Raw genomic sequence first — 16,221 nt, 5'->3', positions numbered from 1 at the left:
TACTCCAAAGTCAAATTTTTTGCATATGAAACTTTCAATTATGTAAAGAAAAATTGTGGAAGAGTCACCTAAAATTTTCTACAAGGTCGCTTCCTTTTTTTCTTGAGCTAATAAAGGCAATTTCTTCCAAGCGTCAATCACTGTCTTACGAGGGTCAACTTGATTAGTATAGTTCTTGATCATGATAGACTCTAAAATGCAAGGTTCTCTAGCTAACGTATTTAAGAATATCAAGAGGGTTTTATTAAATAAACCGTCCACTGTAATTAGAATTTAATTTAAATTTGTAAAAAAGGACACTTAAAGTTTCCTGTTTTGGTACCAAACTAGTGTTAAGCAACACATTCCCAAGTCTCAAAAAAAGAAAAGCGGACCGTTCATCATTGAATATGTATCTCCTGTTGAACTCGAGGGAGAGAGCGACAGGTAGACGAGAAGAGAGAGAGATGACACCATCATATGCAAGCCCCAAAGTGTGTAGAATACACACATGAGATGATGTATATATAGAGGGGACCTGGGTGCCATATATAGAGAAGCCATATATTGAGTAGCTTCACATACAAGCTCAGCACCCCTGCTCAAATAAGGGTCCCTAACTGTGGATGAAAAAACCCTTCGGGGATCAAGGGAAAGACCCACAGCTCTATATATACCCACCTTTATATTATAAACATCATTGAATATACAAATGTTCATGAGGAGCTACATCACTCCTTTTACAATGAATATTTTATGAGGAGCTACATCACTCCTTTTACAATGAATGTTTTATGAGGAGTTACCTTACGCCTATCCTATCAAATAAGTAATGAATACAAAGGTTCAATAAATAGGTGTAAAGGCTATCGATTAGCTCGTAATTAGAAGTGTCTCCATGAATCTGCTATGTATAAGCTTGTCATCACTATCATATCACCAAACATATCTTCATGTTGTCATCAATATGACATCACCAAATATGTCTTCTTTGATCAATCCTACATAGATCATAGACTCAAAAACATAGTCATTTAAATTATTAGCATCATTAGTGAAGAGATGGTTCGCGATGCCACTCTTTTGACGACATATAAACGCACGACAACATATGTGGACATAAAGTATGAACATAAAAAGTACAAGATTCATGATACGTGATGCAAATGACATGTGTGTATACTACATAAAACGACATTTATTAACGTAGTGATATCAATGAATAAATCATCATTGTATCAATAAAAATTAATAAATCATCATGGTATCAATGAAAAGCATCATAGAATAATCATTGTATCAACAAAACAACATCATGGTATCACCAAGAATAACTATGGTATCAACGAAACAACATCATGATATCACCAAGAATAATCATTGTATCAATGAAACAACATCATGGCATCACCGAGAATAACCATGGTATCAACGAAACAACATCATAGTATCACCGAGAATAACCATGGTATCAACGAAAATCACCATGGAATCAACAAAATATCATCATGGCATCACCGAGAATAACCATGGTATCAACGAAATATCATCATGGCATCACAGAGAATAACCATGGTATCAATGAAATATCATCATGGTATCAACGAAAATCACCATGACCAAAGTACTAACAAAACATCATCATGGCTTTATGTACCATGGCATTAGAGACAGTCACCATCATGGCTTTATGTACCATGGCATTAGAGATGCTTAGAATTTTTTTTGAAATAGGAATCACCATTATGGATTTACGTACTATGGCATCAGAGATGCTTTCAATGAATAAAAACATTGAAATAGTAATAATCATCATGGATTTACGTACCATGGCATCATGGTATTCGCCATGGCATTAGAGACACTGAGAAAAACTTTGAAATAGAAACCATTATGGCTTTACATACCATGGCATTAGAGACGCTAGTTTTGTGCAAAATCTACAAAACCTCAAGACAATGATTAGTCAGCAGATAATGGCTTGGTAAAAAGCTCCAACAATCTCTACATTAATGATTCGTATAAAAACCATCACGCACGTTAGTATACCATCATAAAATGGTTGCCAAATTATGTGAAGTAATTTATGACAAATTGTGACAAGATCAATAGCATGCATCAAGAATCAAAGCCATGGACGGAGAAAATAAGACATAACACATAATATGTCATTGCAGGTCTTGGTGAACCTTGCCAGTCTACGTCGATAATCATTCACATGAAGACCATCATACACATTAGTTTACGATCACATAAAATGATCATAAAATTACATGAAATATTTTATGACATATTGCAGCAAGAGAGACCATGCCAGGCTGAATTAAAAGGAAGGGCCGGAGTTGTCTGCACCTCAGTCCGGGACTACAACCCCACCCTAGACTATCACCACTTAAATTGAGTCCTACCTGCATAACTTCAACCAAGTGTACCTACCCGTTATTGTCTTCACACGCCAAGTCTAGAGCATGATCAAAATGATGCAATATTGCCAAATTGTGAATAACTTAGCTGGCTGAGACATGTAGACACCGTCAGTGTGCATGACTTCTTAGCTGTTATGAGCATCATGTATCATACCAAGAGTGTGTGTCGGATCATTATAGAGGCGTTGTGTGTGTTTCCATCCCACTCACATTCTTTTGGCGCCCGCACGGAGGATCTTCTTCGACTACCTTCTGCTTCGAGCTTCAAGCTTCAAGCTTCAAGATTCGGGATTACAGGTTGCAGACTATAGGTTACAGGGATAGGTACAACCACAGGTGATTCACACAGGTACACGTAGCTGGAGTACAGTGATATACTAGCAGTGGTGTCACTTGCAGTTGTTGTGGGTATGCATCATTTGGCGCCTGTTTGAGCAAATTGTCTGTTGGATTGTACGTTACTTGTGAAAACTTCCATTGTACGCCTTTGTGGAGCCATATTTGATTTTACTTGGCAGTCCCAACCATTTCTGAGATTTGGTCTAGAAGATAGTCATTTCTGAGACTTGACTATACGAGATTTTCATAAGCCTTCGTGTGAGGGTCGATAGTGTGAGGTTTTATTGAGCTGGGGGATTCTCAAATGTGGAGATCCTTTCGGTGATACAGGTAGCTAGAGCACCCTTTTCATGACCTCGCTATAGGCTATGTACTAGTGATTCCTAATTGATGCTCGGGTTCTATTGTTGGCAGTTTATGCATACATATACAGTCTATATTTTGGGTTCTTATTGCTCTACTTCTGGGGAAACTCTCCCAAAAGTTTTCCAAGTTGTCATGGCTGGTTTTTTGGTCTTTTGAACCATTTATGCTTTCATGCTGCTGAAATTTTGCCAAAATCAGAGGATAAGACAGGTGTGCTTTCTTGGGAGCTGCATGGTTGACTTTAATGGATGATCAAAATGGCCCTCAATTCACTCCTTTTCATTTAACTCACATAATGTAGATAAATGTTCATGTGTCCAGGAATATTTTTTCCAACAGCGCATAGTCCTTATGTTCGGGCTAAAAAGATTAAGAGAGATCCTGGAATGTCCTTTGCCTGTTGTAATTTCGATGATTAACTATGAAAACTCATTTGATGTGCATGTGTTTGTCCTTATCTAAAGTCGAGCTCCATTGAAGTTTCTGGGAATGGACTTAGTCAAAAGTTTTGGGTTCTTGCACGTGTGTTCGAAGGGGTTCTCAAAGCATCGTAACTTGGGTAGCCATCGCTTTCTCTTATCCTGAGTTTCATGGAAGAAGTGATGAAGATGTGGGAGACTTTTTGGAAAAGATGGAGGTTGCCTGCATTAGCAACCAGATTCATGACCTAGCACAGATGTTACATCTTCTCCAAATCTGTTTGAAGAGTGATGCACGAGTTTGATTCAAAGCATTTGAAGAGGAGTCGCATGCAACAGATCCACCTGTAAGATTGAGTTGGGACAATCTAAGTCATGGATTGGAAGTGGAGTTTGGGAAGACAAAAGATCCTGACAAAGTGTGGCAAGAAGTACAAGGTTTGGTGCAAAAGGAAGGTGAGGCAGTAGATGCGTACATATGTAAGTTTTCATTGGCATGGGAGAGGATGTGCAAGGCCTTAGCACCACAAGTACCCCCACCTGACATGATGAAGAAGGAAAGGTTCTTGGCTGGTCTTTGGGAGAATATATGTTGGAGAGTGGAGCTAAAGAAGCCTAGGACATTTGAAGATGCATTGGAGGTAGCAAGGAACAAAGAGTGGAAGATGAGAAAAATGAGCCAGCTAGGAGTAGAGTCTTTGCCCATGAGGTCTGAATTTCAAGCTATGGATTCTTTGCAAGGTCACATGCCAAGGGTTCATCATGAACCAGTGGTTGCTGTTACTCCTCAGGGCATACCAGCAGTGATAACTACAGCAGTGCAAGATGATGGGTTAAGACAAGATATGAGGCAAGTCGTAGATTTAATAAAGAATCTCAGCCTAAACATGCTAGGTCATGGGAAATAATCGAGGTAGAGGGAGGTTTGCAAATCAGCCAAGAGGTGAAGAAAGACTTAGGAATGGTGTTGGACAAAACAATGGTAGGTTCTGGAGGCAGACACCCACATGTTATAATTGTGGAGAGCTGGGCCACATTAGCCCACAATGTGATAAGACACCAAGGATGGGGGGAGACATGTATCCATTGCCAAGACAGGTGCTAACTAGGTCAAATGATTATGGCATCGAAATTAAATGAGAAGAAGGAACCAATGGATTAACCCAGGAGGAAAAGGGAAAGACAAAAGTGATAAGTGTAGTCACCTTGGAGAAGGCATCAAAGCTAGAGGATACATTAGTGATTCCTATTGGGAAGAGGAACACAGAGGACAAGGAAGGAAGAAGTGCCCCAGGTCCCAGCAAGAAGAAGGGAAAGAGCCATGAAGGCGAAGATGTCAAGGCTAAGAGGAAAAGAAGGGCTCGTCACAAGTTTCATGTTTCAGATTTTCCACTAGGGGGCAATTAAGCTATGGCTTGAAGGAGGATTTGACAAGCAGGAAAGCAGATGTTACTTTTGGGAAGCTTATAGAGATGGTGCCAAGCTAAAGCGACAGTGGAAGAGGATGGTTAACACAATGGACAAAGAGCCAAAGAGAGGTTCAGTAAAGGTGTTGGCGATGGATGAGCTACCTGACATTTGTCCAATAGTAGATGTGTGGCACAAAGGAAAAATCTAGGACAAGGTTATGTGGATGGTGGAGCCCAAATATGTGTCATAACACACTCATGCATTGAGAATATGGGTCTTACAGTGACTGGGGTGTCAGGTTCTCGGACTAGATTGGCCAACCATCAGAAAGTAAAATTTTTGGGTGTTGTAAAGAGCTTAGAAGTGGAGGCATATTATGTAAAGGTAGTGGTTGATTTTCATGTGATGCTAGCGAGGTTGGGATCATAGCCTATTATACTGGGCAGACCATGGTTACATGCGGAGCTGTTCAAGATTGGAGGCATGGTATAATTATCTTCTATGGAAAGACATGTGCCAAGAATCTATACAATATGGACACAAGGAAACGATTGGAGGAGATTTATGGACATAAGGAAATGATTGGAGGAGATTTATGAATATGAGGATGCTAGTGATGAAGACTATTCCACAGTGACTGATGAGGACAGTGATAGCACTACCAGCAGCGATGAGGATGTTTATGTTTTATTTCTTTTTATGGACAAAGAAATCCAAGATTCTGGTTTAGTCGCATTTGCAAATGAGTTTCAAGATGAATGTGAAGGGCCTTATGAAGTGATTTAAGGACACATGCAAATCAAGGTTGAGTTGTCAAAGAAGCAAGAATTGATGACACAAATGATCAGTGGAGACCTCTCAGCTCTAGAGAAGGAGATATATTTGCACATGCTGGCTAGTTTTCTTGATTTGTTCATTACTTCATATGAAGAGATTAGAGCATTCAAGGGCGAAGAGATGCATATAGAGTTGAAAGAGGGTGCTAAGCCAGTGTGGCAAAGGCTAAGACGGATGAGTCAAGAGCAGATGGAAGCCTTGTGAGAATAGGTTGACAAGTTATTGAAGCCAGGGTTCATAGTTCCCGATGCGAAGGTCCATTCCATCTAACCATTCAGCATTCGTTGGTAGTGAATCTCTCTGCAATTCCCATATCGATCATTTAGTTCCAGAGTTTTGATGGGAATAAGTATTTGTTGATTCTTGGGAGCAGATTTCCTTTTGAGTACTGAAATCTGAGCTTCCTCTTGAGCTTCATCAATAACCTCTGTTGTTTTATCTTTGTTTGTTTTGTTGCATGCATCCTATATAGAAATTCATTGGTTAGTGGCAGACTGTACTTCTTTAAATGGCATACACTAATTCAATTAGCCATTGGTTCACCATCTAGGGTGGACAACTTAACTACTCTACTTGGAGATGTTGAGCTTATATGTGAAGCTACTCAATATATGGCTTCTCTATATATGGCACCCAGGTCCCCTCTATATATACATCATCTCATGTGTGTATTCTACACACTTTGGGGCTTGCATATGATGGTGTCGTCTCTCTCTCTTCTCGTCTACCTGTCGCTCTCTCCCTCGAGTTCAACATGTTGAGCTTATATGTGAAGCTACTGAATATATGGCTTCTCTATATATGGCACCTAGGTCCCCTCTATATATACATCATCTCATGTGTGTATTCTACACACTTTGGGGCTTGCATATGATGGTGTCGTTTCTCTCTCTTCTCGTCTACTTGTCGCTCTCTCCCTCGAGTTCAACATGGTATCAGAGCTTTTCTCAACCTGATTCGTAAAATCACTCCTATAATTCAAATCCAATCTGGGCCGCAGAGATAAGTCCTATTATTTGCTCGATTCAACATTCTTTTGTTTGTATTTGACTGTAGTACATACTTTTTTTTATTTAAGTAATAAGCATGGCATCCTAAGGATGAACACTAGGTGTTGATGAGCATAGAGTATTTCTGCATGGTCTCGTAGTTGCGTATATCTATGTATAGGTTGTCACAGTGGGCATGAAGAGCATTTTTTTTGTGAAGAAACTTGCAGAAGCAATAGCAGCAATACCTAGCGATGACAAAGGCCGCCTCACTACAGTGACGGCGACATACTGTTGGCCCCAATTGCTTGTGTATAACGATTGCAGCATCGCTATTATTATTATTTTGATGCTATTTTAAGGAAACATAAAGCTACTTTGATGTGGGTACATGAATAGCGTATGCTGCGATTTCCCTAAATTTAGCAGAACTCCCGGGTTTGTGTGATGCGTAGCAACAAAAATGCTAGAATATGGTGTGCTTATTGCATGCTACAAACTGCTAGAACATGCCTTCTCAGAGGTTTAGTTTATCTTTCTAGGAAGCATGGAAGTAGCAACTCTTCCTAGCTAGAAGAGAGGCTGCAAAGCAAGCTGCAGTCGCTCATATGTAGAGAGAAGCCTCGTGTCAATGCTAAAACAAGCAAGCTGCAGCCAGAGTGTAGCAAGAAGCCTCTCGTCTCAATGATGAAAACAAATAAAAGCCGAGTTGACACAGGTAGTCGAGTTCTGATATCCATGGGTTGTCCACTTTGTCAAACACCACTGCAAAACTAAGCGAAACTACAAGCAATGGAAAGAGGGCAAGCAGAAAGACTGCACAAGGGTGGCGGCATGTTGTAGAGGAGGAGCAACACCTGCACAGTCTATGGGGCACCACTCGGCTTATACAAACCACCTGACCGAGACAGGGAACACACTGATGGTGCTACAAACGGGAGCGTAGCGGCCCTGCAAAACATACAGCTAGCACATAATCGATGATAAATCTAGCAAATCCACGTACCTGCACAATCGGGTACGCAAAGAATCCATAGCGAATCTGGCATGAGATAGATATAGAGGGAGATGGATAAATGAGAGAGCTCGTGAGTGCATGCACGCGCACCTCCAAGAGTGGAGTGCTACGTTGGCATGACGATAGAGAAGAGAGGAAGGAGAAAAATGACACAGGCTCTGGGTGCAATCTCCCCCCGTGCAAAAGTGAGCATGTCCCTCTTGCACGTATTTAATTTATAGAAAAGTTCATGCTAAAAAATGAGTTACATCCAATTCACACTTGGGCATAAAATAGTCCTGGCTCATAAAGAGCTCAATGTAAAAATTCATAGCTGTCTACATCTCAACTTATAACTAAACCATAAATACTAAGGCTTGCCATAGAAAATCCAATGGTGGCAGTTTTATTCCGGATAACTGCTATCGCTTTATTGTCCAGCATGTGCCAATCACTGATCTTCTCACACAACACCCAACAAGTGATCATATTCCACAATTCAAATCAACATTGCAATGCTTCATCAGAATACCAAATATTTCAGAAATATATCATCAAAATATCAATTCCGTTACAGATGGAGTGAGAGGAGAGAGACTACCCATTTACCCACTCCACAACATAGAGAGACACACACACACACACACTCACAAAAACCCAAAAAACTCAGCTCAAAAGAGGAGAATTCCTGATGTTTAGATACAATTGAGCTTGGGTCAACACCAATGGGGCAAATAGCTCACACAATATGGGTAAAGTATGCCAGATACAATCACAAATTGGAGCAGAAGCTTCGCTCATAGGAGAAACTTACACAACCAAAAAAAAAAAAAATAGTGAGGAATTTGGAAAAATGGACAGTGCCATCACGTCCGTAACGGACCAAAACCCTAGTCTACAATGTCAAAGAACTCAAATCCGACCTCGGATGAGCAGTTTAGGGCCAAAAGAGGCTCGAAGTACAGCAAAAACACAGTTGCAACTGTTCCTCCTCTTCTCTCCACGTTTTCTCTGGTCTACTCTCAGGTTTTTCAGTTCACACACTTAGCTTTATTACTTGGGAACCCTTGGCCTTTTAGTTGACCTCAAACGGACCCCGAACAACCAAAAAACTGACCTCGCAGTGTATAGTTGTCACCCTGTTGCATTCATCCGCACACCTGGCACTCAACTTTTTCTAATAATGCATCCCGCCACCACGTGAAGTGGCCCCAAAATATGGTCCTCATGATGACCTGTTTGCATAATTATCACAAGAAAACACCCACGTTGTGTCCGTACTTATCCACGTGCAAGTATTGACCCCATTCGCGCTCCTGACGCCACTAGATGCCATCTGACGCGCCTGCTTACCTCATGTCGTCGGCCCGTGGATAGCTTCCTCGAGAAGTTTTACGCGCTATCAACTCCTCATTATTATAGAAAAAAACACATTGGTACTGGCAATAGTGAAAATCGATGCACTATGTACATGCTGTCCTACATGTACACATGTGGGCCCCACGTAACCACCTGGCTTTGAAAAATGGGCAATTCTTTATTCGATGCACCATGCATGGGTATGTACATATGCGCAATCTCTTGCTCCAAAAAACTCCTGGCAACGTAAGGTTGGTGCTCATTGGATGCATCTTCTTTTCTCTCTCTTCAATAAGGCCCTCCAAATGACCTCCAAAATTTCTGATGAGTCCAAATAGTGTACAAAATATAAGAAAATCATCAAAAAATAGTATTTTTTTGTTATTTTTCATCATTTTTCTTGATATTGAGACTTAAAGATGGAAAAATCCAACAAAAAACAATAAATTTGTGTTTTTTTATGGATTTTCTATTTTGCTTTTTTATCGTATTTTGTTATTTTCTTTGATTTTTTAATAAATAGGTCAAAAATTAATAATAAATAGCAAATAAGCTGAGATGAAAAAATTGGAGATACACTGATGATCAAAAGGACAAGGCGAACAGGCACAAAATTTAAATCGGCAGATGAAAGCGGGAAGCCTAAATTCGGCAGCCAAGGCCTACTTTTGCAGAATGAGCTACATGAATCCGATTAAGGAACTTTTTGAGTCTAGGATAGATTTATGGCCGAGTAGGACTAACAAAGAAATCTGGGGAAACATGGTTCAGGAAGTCCGAGTATAGATATCCAGGGTAGTCTCAAATCACCTCATTTCCACTTGTCGCCTTTGGAGAGAGAGCTTCTGACCTTCTTCGCACGCGATTTTCGGAGTTCACAGTCGTCCGTTTACAACGCCCTCTCACACCAGACATGAGGGGTAAGTTCTATGTTTATCAATGATCCATTTCTCTGGCCGGTAGCTAGTCTAAAACCCAGGAAAAAACCATAGAATCCGAGCAGTGGATGAAGTCCTACGATCGGATATTGAACATAGGGACCTATCAGCTCAAGCAAATCGGACGAGATTTGAATTGTAGCATGCCCCCATGTAATAGAACACCTTTATATCAAAATTTGACGATTTGGAAGGGGTCAAGGAGGGTCCCAAGTAGAAAAGCTAGGTTTTTGGCAAATGCCAGAATTGGATTCTGACTCCGTAGACAACTTATAGACTGGGTCTATACACAATGTATATGGTTGGTTTCATCAAAAAAATCAAGGCAAGATTTCAAAAAGCAAAAAACAGCTTGAAGGTTACAAAGCATCAAATTTAACAAACGAAGTCAAACTGAATCTAAATGGGCCAAAATTGGATGAGTAGCTTAAAGACTATGTAGCGGACAAGTCCATAGCTTCAAAAGTGACTACCCAATGCCACAGGCCATGTACTCACAAAAATCGGTGAATTCGGAGTCGACAAAGCATGAAGTGAAGCCAACAAGACAAAACTTTAATTTACCAAATTCAATTTAGGATTTGTTTTAGGTGTATTGAATATGTTTAGGTCAAAATTTGTCAAGTTTAGTAAAAAAACTTGACTGTTGTAAATAATTAGGATTATTTACTTTTGGCAAATTTTCAGCTTGAAAATGGTACCTTCACATTGCCTATCACTTGTACACACCTATTAGATGCCACATTTCAAGTATGAGCCAAAATGATTAATGATAACTTAGAAAATTATCAGACAACACAAAGAAGTCCTTCCAATCCAAATTTTGAGTTATCAGTCACATATTTTGATCCAAATCACCTCATATCTCATACACAGAGTTTACATCATGCCTAGAACCAAGTTGCACCAAACAATGTTCATTTTGATGAAAAAGTTAATAATCGTGATTATTTACTTTTTTGCCAAGATGAGAGAAAATTGCAACTTTGACTTCATGGACCAAAGCACGTGATGTCCTAAGCCCACTTACCAAGTTTGAACAAATTTGGAGCTCAAAATCTCCAAATCCCTTTATAACTACTATTTTAAAGACAGAAAGCCTAATTCTGGCACCATTTTCACCCTGTGCATCCAAATGAGCCCACAATTCACTTAGATATATATTTCAAGCCCATGATGCTAAAAATGAAAAAAGTTGGAAAAATTCATCAACTGTAAATAATCGCGTTATTTACTTTTGTTGCAAATTTTTTATTAGACTTTATGAATTTGACCTTTACATGTTTTTATTTACTTTTGTTGCAAATTTTTTATTAGACTTTATGAATTTGACCTTTACATGTTTTTATTTACTTTTGTTGCAAATTTTTTATTAGACTTTATGAATTTGACCTTTACATGTTTTTATTTACTTTTGTTGCAAATTTTTTATTAGACTTTATGAATTTGACCTTTACATGTTTTTATGCATCTATGCATGTTTCTGAATTGATTTGAAGCAAATTGGACTCAATTTCTTAGCAATTCAGACTAAAGGGCATTTTACAATAAAAATTGCAAAAAAATTCTATCTTCGGCACTCTATTCACTTAATAGGAGCAATGCAAGCTACGGAAGGCCAAGAAGAGGGTCTCTCAAAAAGAGAATCTATAAGAGCTACCACCATAACAACTAGATCCCATTTCAATAAAGATGGCCAAAGCAACATATCAAAGAACAAGACTAACACCACGGTTTTCACAGGTAGGTTTAAAAGTGAAGAAAGACTTCAAGTAGAGTTGCAACTAGCACAAAAAGAAATCTATGATGTCGCGGCAAAGCCAAACACAAAGGAGGCCAACAGAAGGCTCCGCCTCAGGGATTTCTACGACCAAGAACCATGTGGTATAGACTTTCAGAAAGCCTATGAGCTCTTGTCTACAATTAAGGAAGATGGATCAATTCAAATTACTGACCAGCTAGGGCATAAAGTCAAAGTAGTGATCACAAAGGAAATTGTGGACGAGGCTTTGAAGTTGCGAACAAAGGGGATGACAATGAGGGCTCGAGACAAGAAGACAGCACGCACCTTCACCAAGGAGACTGCTGCGGCAACCTTTACCAACCTCATCCAGAAAAAAGTTGGAGAACGAGCACGGTTGTACCATCAGCACTTCCATTTTCTTGTAAAGATACCTCCAAGGTACACAACACCTAATCATGTCATTGCGACTACATTCACACAAGTGTTGAAGTCGACAACCAGGCCACCGATTGATCACGCGTAGTATGTGCTATCAACACTGAATGGCACCAAGAAAGAGGGTAGGATCACGTATTTGGGTGCACCTGAGGTATTAACAAGAATAGCATACCATGCTATTGGCATGGCAGACAATTTGTCGCCTATCCCAAATCAGAACACATGGATTGTGTCTGCACAACCATCTCCAAGAACCACCTGCTCGACAAAGAGAGTTTACAATGTGATGAAGAGTCGGCAGAAAGCTCTCATGAAGCACATAGTAGTGAAAGCTCAGACAATGAGGAAAGGTGAACCAGAATAGAAGAAATAGACAAAAAGATAGTGGCTACACACCAAGAGGAACCTCAACAAAAAAAGGCGAGGCTGAAAGAGAGAAGCACATTTACAAAAGAAGCCACCAAGCTGCAGGAGAGGACTCAAAAAACTGGGTTCCTAAAGAGATAAGGGGTCCCCAAACTAAGAATCCTGCAAGGAAAGAAGCAGCAGACCCCACATATTTTCTTGAAGGAATGTATTTAGAGGCCGAAGCACTAAAGCTAAAAGAAGTTGAAGAGGTCAAATGAAAAGCAAGAGAAGAGGCAACATAACAAAGAGTAACACACCACAATCAAGAATAGATGTCTCCGAAGCCTACATCACTTGCTATAGAAAAGAGGCATATCATTCGATACGAAGCCCTCCACCTTCACCAACAGTTAGACCCACTGAGGGAGAAGTAGCCAAATAGAAGGAGCCTAAACCAGAAGAGGCAGCAAGTTTTGAGCACCTTAAGGAAACAGAAACAGAAACCACCCCATCGACGACCACCCAACAAGAAACGGCCAAGGCATCCACAAAGCCTCAAGAAGACAAAACAGCCGAGGCAACCGCAATGCCTCAAGGAGAGGTAAAACCCCCACCGCAACCGCAAGTATTTGCCATGGAACCACATAGAGGTCTATAAGCTAAAATGGCTGAAACATCCAAACAGCCTAGAGAGTCTGAAGATTGGCAGACAAATGATGAAGCCATTCTACAAGTAAATGAATATGCCAAGCAGATGTAGGAAATGACTAAAAAAATGCGAACTGCAGCACTTAGCCACAGTGCTAAGGCTGGAGAGCTGGAGATGGTTATAAATGCTATACAAGGAGAATTAGATGACAGAATGAATGTCATCTCAGATCTGCAGAGAAAAATCCAAGAGCTCAAAGTTGACTCGTTGAACAACACCAGCTAACCAAGAAGCGACCTACATGGCTCAACTATCCAAGATTTCTAGCACTAGAGCAGGGAACACGGACGGAGGAATACATGGTGAAAACCCAAAAGACTCCTTGATCTCTCATGTGCCATGCTCTACAAAATTTTCTGAATGTTGCTCACATGCATTGAAGCTTTCACGAGCTAGAGCAAGCAAGAGCACTGTGGATGTCATTCCTCAAAGGCTCTAAGGGTCTCTGCTACGACCTAAGTGGCCAGCCTCCCAAAGATGTTCTTTATGATTTCTATGCATGGTGCATGTTCTTTCCATCTAGCAATACGTTGGCATTCGAGGAAGCATTTTACACAGGGTTCTTCACTTGGCAAACGAAGATATTTGAGCCAGTGATGATATGCACCCTAGCCTCCAGATTTGTTGGCTACTCAACCATTGAGCTAAAAAACAGGGTCACCATGCAATTCTTGTAGGTTCCCAAGAAAGAAAGAAAGATCAGATATGAGAAAGCCTTATACGCACTTAAAGACCGCTTCGCCAACCGCATCAACCTGAAGATTACTTAAGCCCATAAAACTGTGTCAAGAGATGACACAGGCCGGGTGGGGGGGGGGGATGTTAGCAGCAAGCTAACTCAGATACCATTTTTTGGAGCTTTCACTATAAAAACATTTATTATTTTGATTAATCGAGAATATTGTAACTCCTATTTTCTGGAAGAAAAATTATCATTGATGAGCCGGGGCTACAAGCTTACAGATTGTATCAACCTGTCTTTAGTAAGAGATCCCAGATTATTAGTTATGACCACCAAAAACCTTGGCTAAGGTATAAAAGCCAAATTTTGTAAGTTTTTTATAAATTTTGGATAATAGAAACACCACGTGAGCTAATGGTGCTCACTTATCTCCTTCTCGCGCTTCCTACTCCCTCCCCAGTTGTCACATTGCAGTCGCGTCTATTGCGTTGCAACCGCATGTAAGAGCTCTACACATTGACGTAAGCATTTCACAGGATTTTGTAGATTTTGGCGTCATCGACCCGCGGCCTAATCTCATCATAAGTAATAATTTACACTTCAGAATACAAACCTAAGTATAGGCACGTTATTGGGGATCATTGCTAACCATTTAGATGCATTCTGGGTCAAAAACGATTAGGTCAAAAACTCATTGTTGTTAATAATTGGATTTTTTGCAAAACTCAACACTTGTGAGGTTTTATACTTTTAGATTCTACCTGAAAAAATTTATCCATTGATATATAAAATGCTAGTTTATTTTACATATAATACATGAAGATGGGGCTTGTAAAGTGCTACCAAAGGAGTGTCCAAGATACCCCTTTTTAGTACCACTAATATATGCTTTGGCCCTGATCTTGAAAAGATCCAAGTGATTGTTGCTCTTCCACGACCATAAAAAGTTAAAGAGGTTGAAGCCTTCATATGACATTGTTGGTAATATTTCATATTCATTTGCGTGTACATGATCATTGCAAAACCTCTCTATGCACTCATTACTAAGTTTGAGTGGAATGAGGAGTGTGAGAAAGCATTTCAACAATTGAAGGAGAGACTTAATTTTGATCCAATCTTGAAAGCTCCTATCTAGAACAAACATCTTTCATGTCCACGTTAATGCAACGGCTTATTTTATTGGTTGTATCCTAGCTCAAGCTGGAGAATACAACATGTATTTTCCAGTTTGTTACTCTAGTAGATAGCTAAACAGCACGGAACAAAATTACACTACCATGGAAAGAGAAGTCTTGCAAATGATCTACACACTAAAAAAATTTAGACATTACCTGCTCGCAAACAAATTTGTGGTTTTTGTGGACATTTTGCATTGTTCGATGGTTCCTAATATTTCTTAAGTTTGATTACACGGTGGTTGTCAAAAAAGAAACTACACATCAAAGAGAACCATTTGTTGTGAATGCTACATGGGGAAGATTCTATAGGGGTTGAAGATAATTTCTCATACTCTTATCTCTTTAACATCCAGATGGTACCAAGGTGGAGAGAGCAGATCATGCCTTTGCTCACCATAGGCTCACTACAGATCGATAAATAGCCATCAATCATTGAGATGGTTATATAAATAGATACAAGATGGCATACTCAACTTACACATTGAGCTCTCAAAAAGAGCTATATCTACCACAAGATCATGTGAAAATTACAGATATACATAATGCCAACATGGAAATATATCAGAGACTGATGTTACTTGGGGTATATTGGCCCAACATGCAAAAAAGCGTACACAACTATGTTCACTTGTGTAATGTTTGCGCAATCAAAAAGACAATCAAGCATGCTATATTATTCAAGATAGCAATAGTAGCCAAATATGCGAAGTACCTAGTAGAGTACTTAAAAGAAGGAGATCTATCAAGAAACGTGAGCAAAGCCTGAGTACAATCAATTCAACACAAGACCAAAAAATATGCTATAATTGGAAAACAAATTTATCCGAGAGGGATGGGTGACAACTTAATCAGATCTTTTTGTATAGAAATCAAGTACTTTTCCATACTTGAGCACGCTCGTGCTGGTCCAACAAGAGGACACATTTCGGCTGAAAAAAACAAAAAAGAAATACTCCTAGCAGAAATTTGGTGGCCTACTCTATTTATCGATGCAAAACATATGTGAAACATTGTGATACGTGCCTACGTACTAAAGTACCATTATGATGAGATGAAATGCTGC

This window comes from Adiantum capillus-veneris, chromosome 11, assembly GCF_014529385.1.
Source record: "Adiantum capillus-veneris isolate H3 chromosome 11, ASM1452938v2, whole genome shotgun sequence".
Taxonomy (NCBI): Eukaryota; Viridiplantae; Streptophyta; class Polypodiopsida; order Polypodiales; family Pteridaceae; genus Adiantum; species Adiantum capillus-veneris.
The sequence above is the reverse complement of the archived record's forward strand: the minus strand, read 5'-3'. Positions refer to the sequence as shown.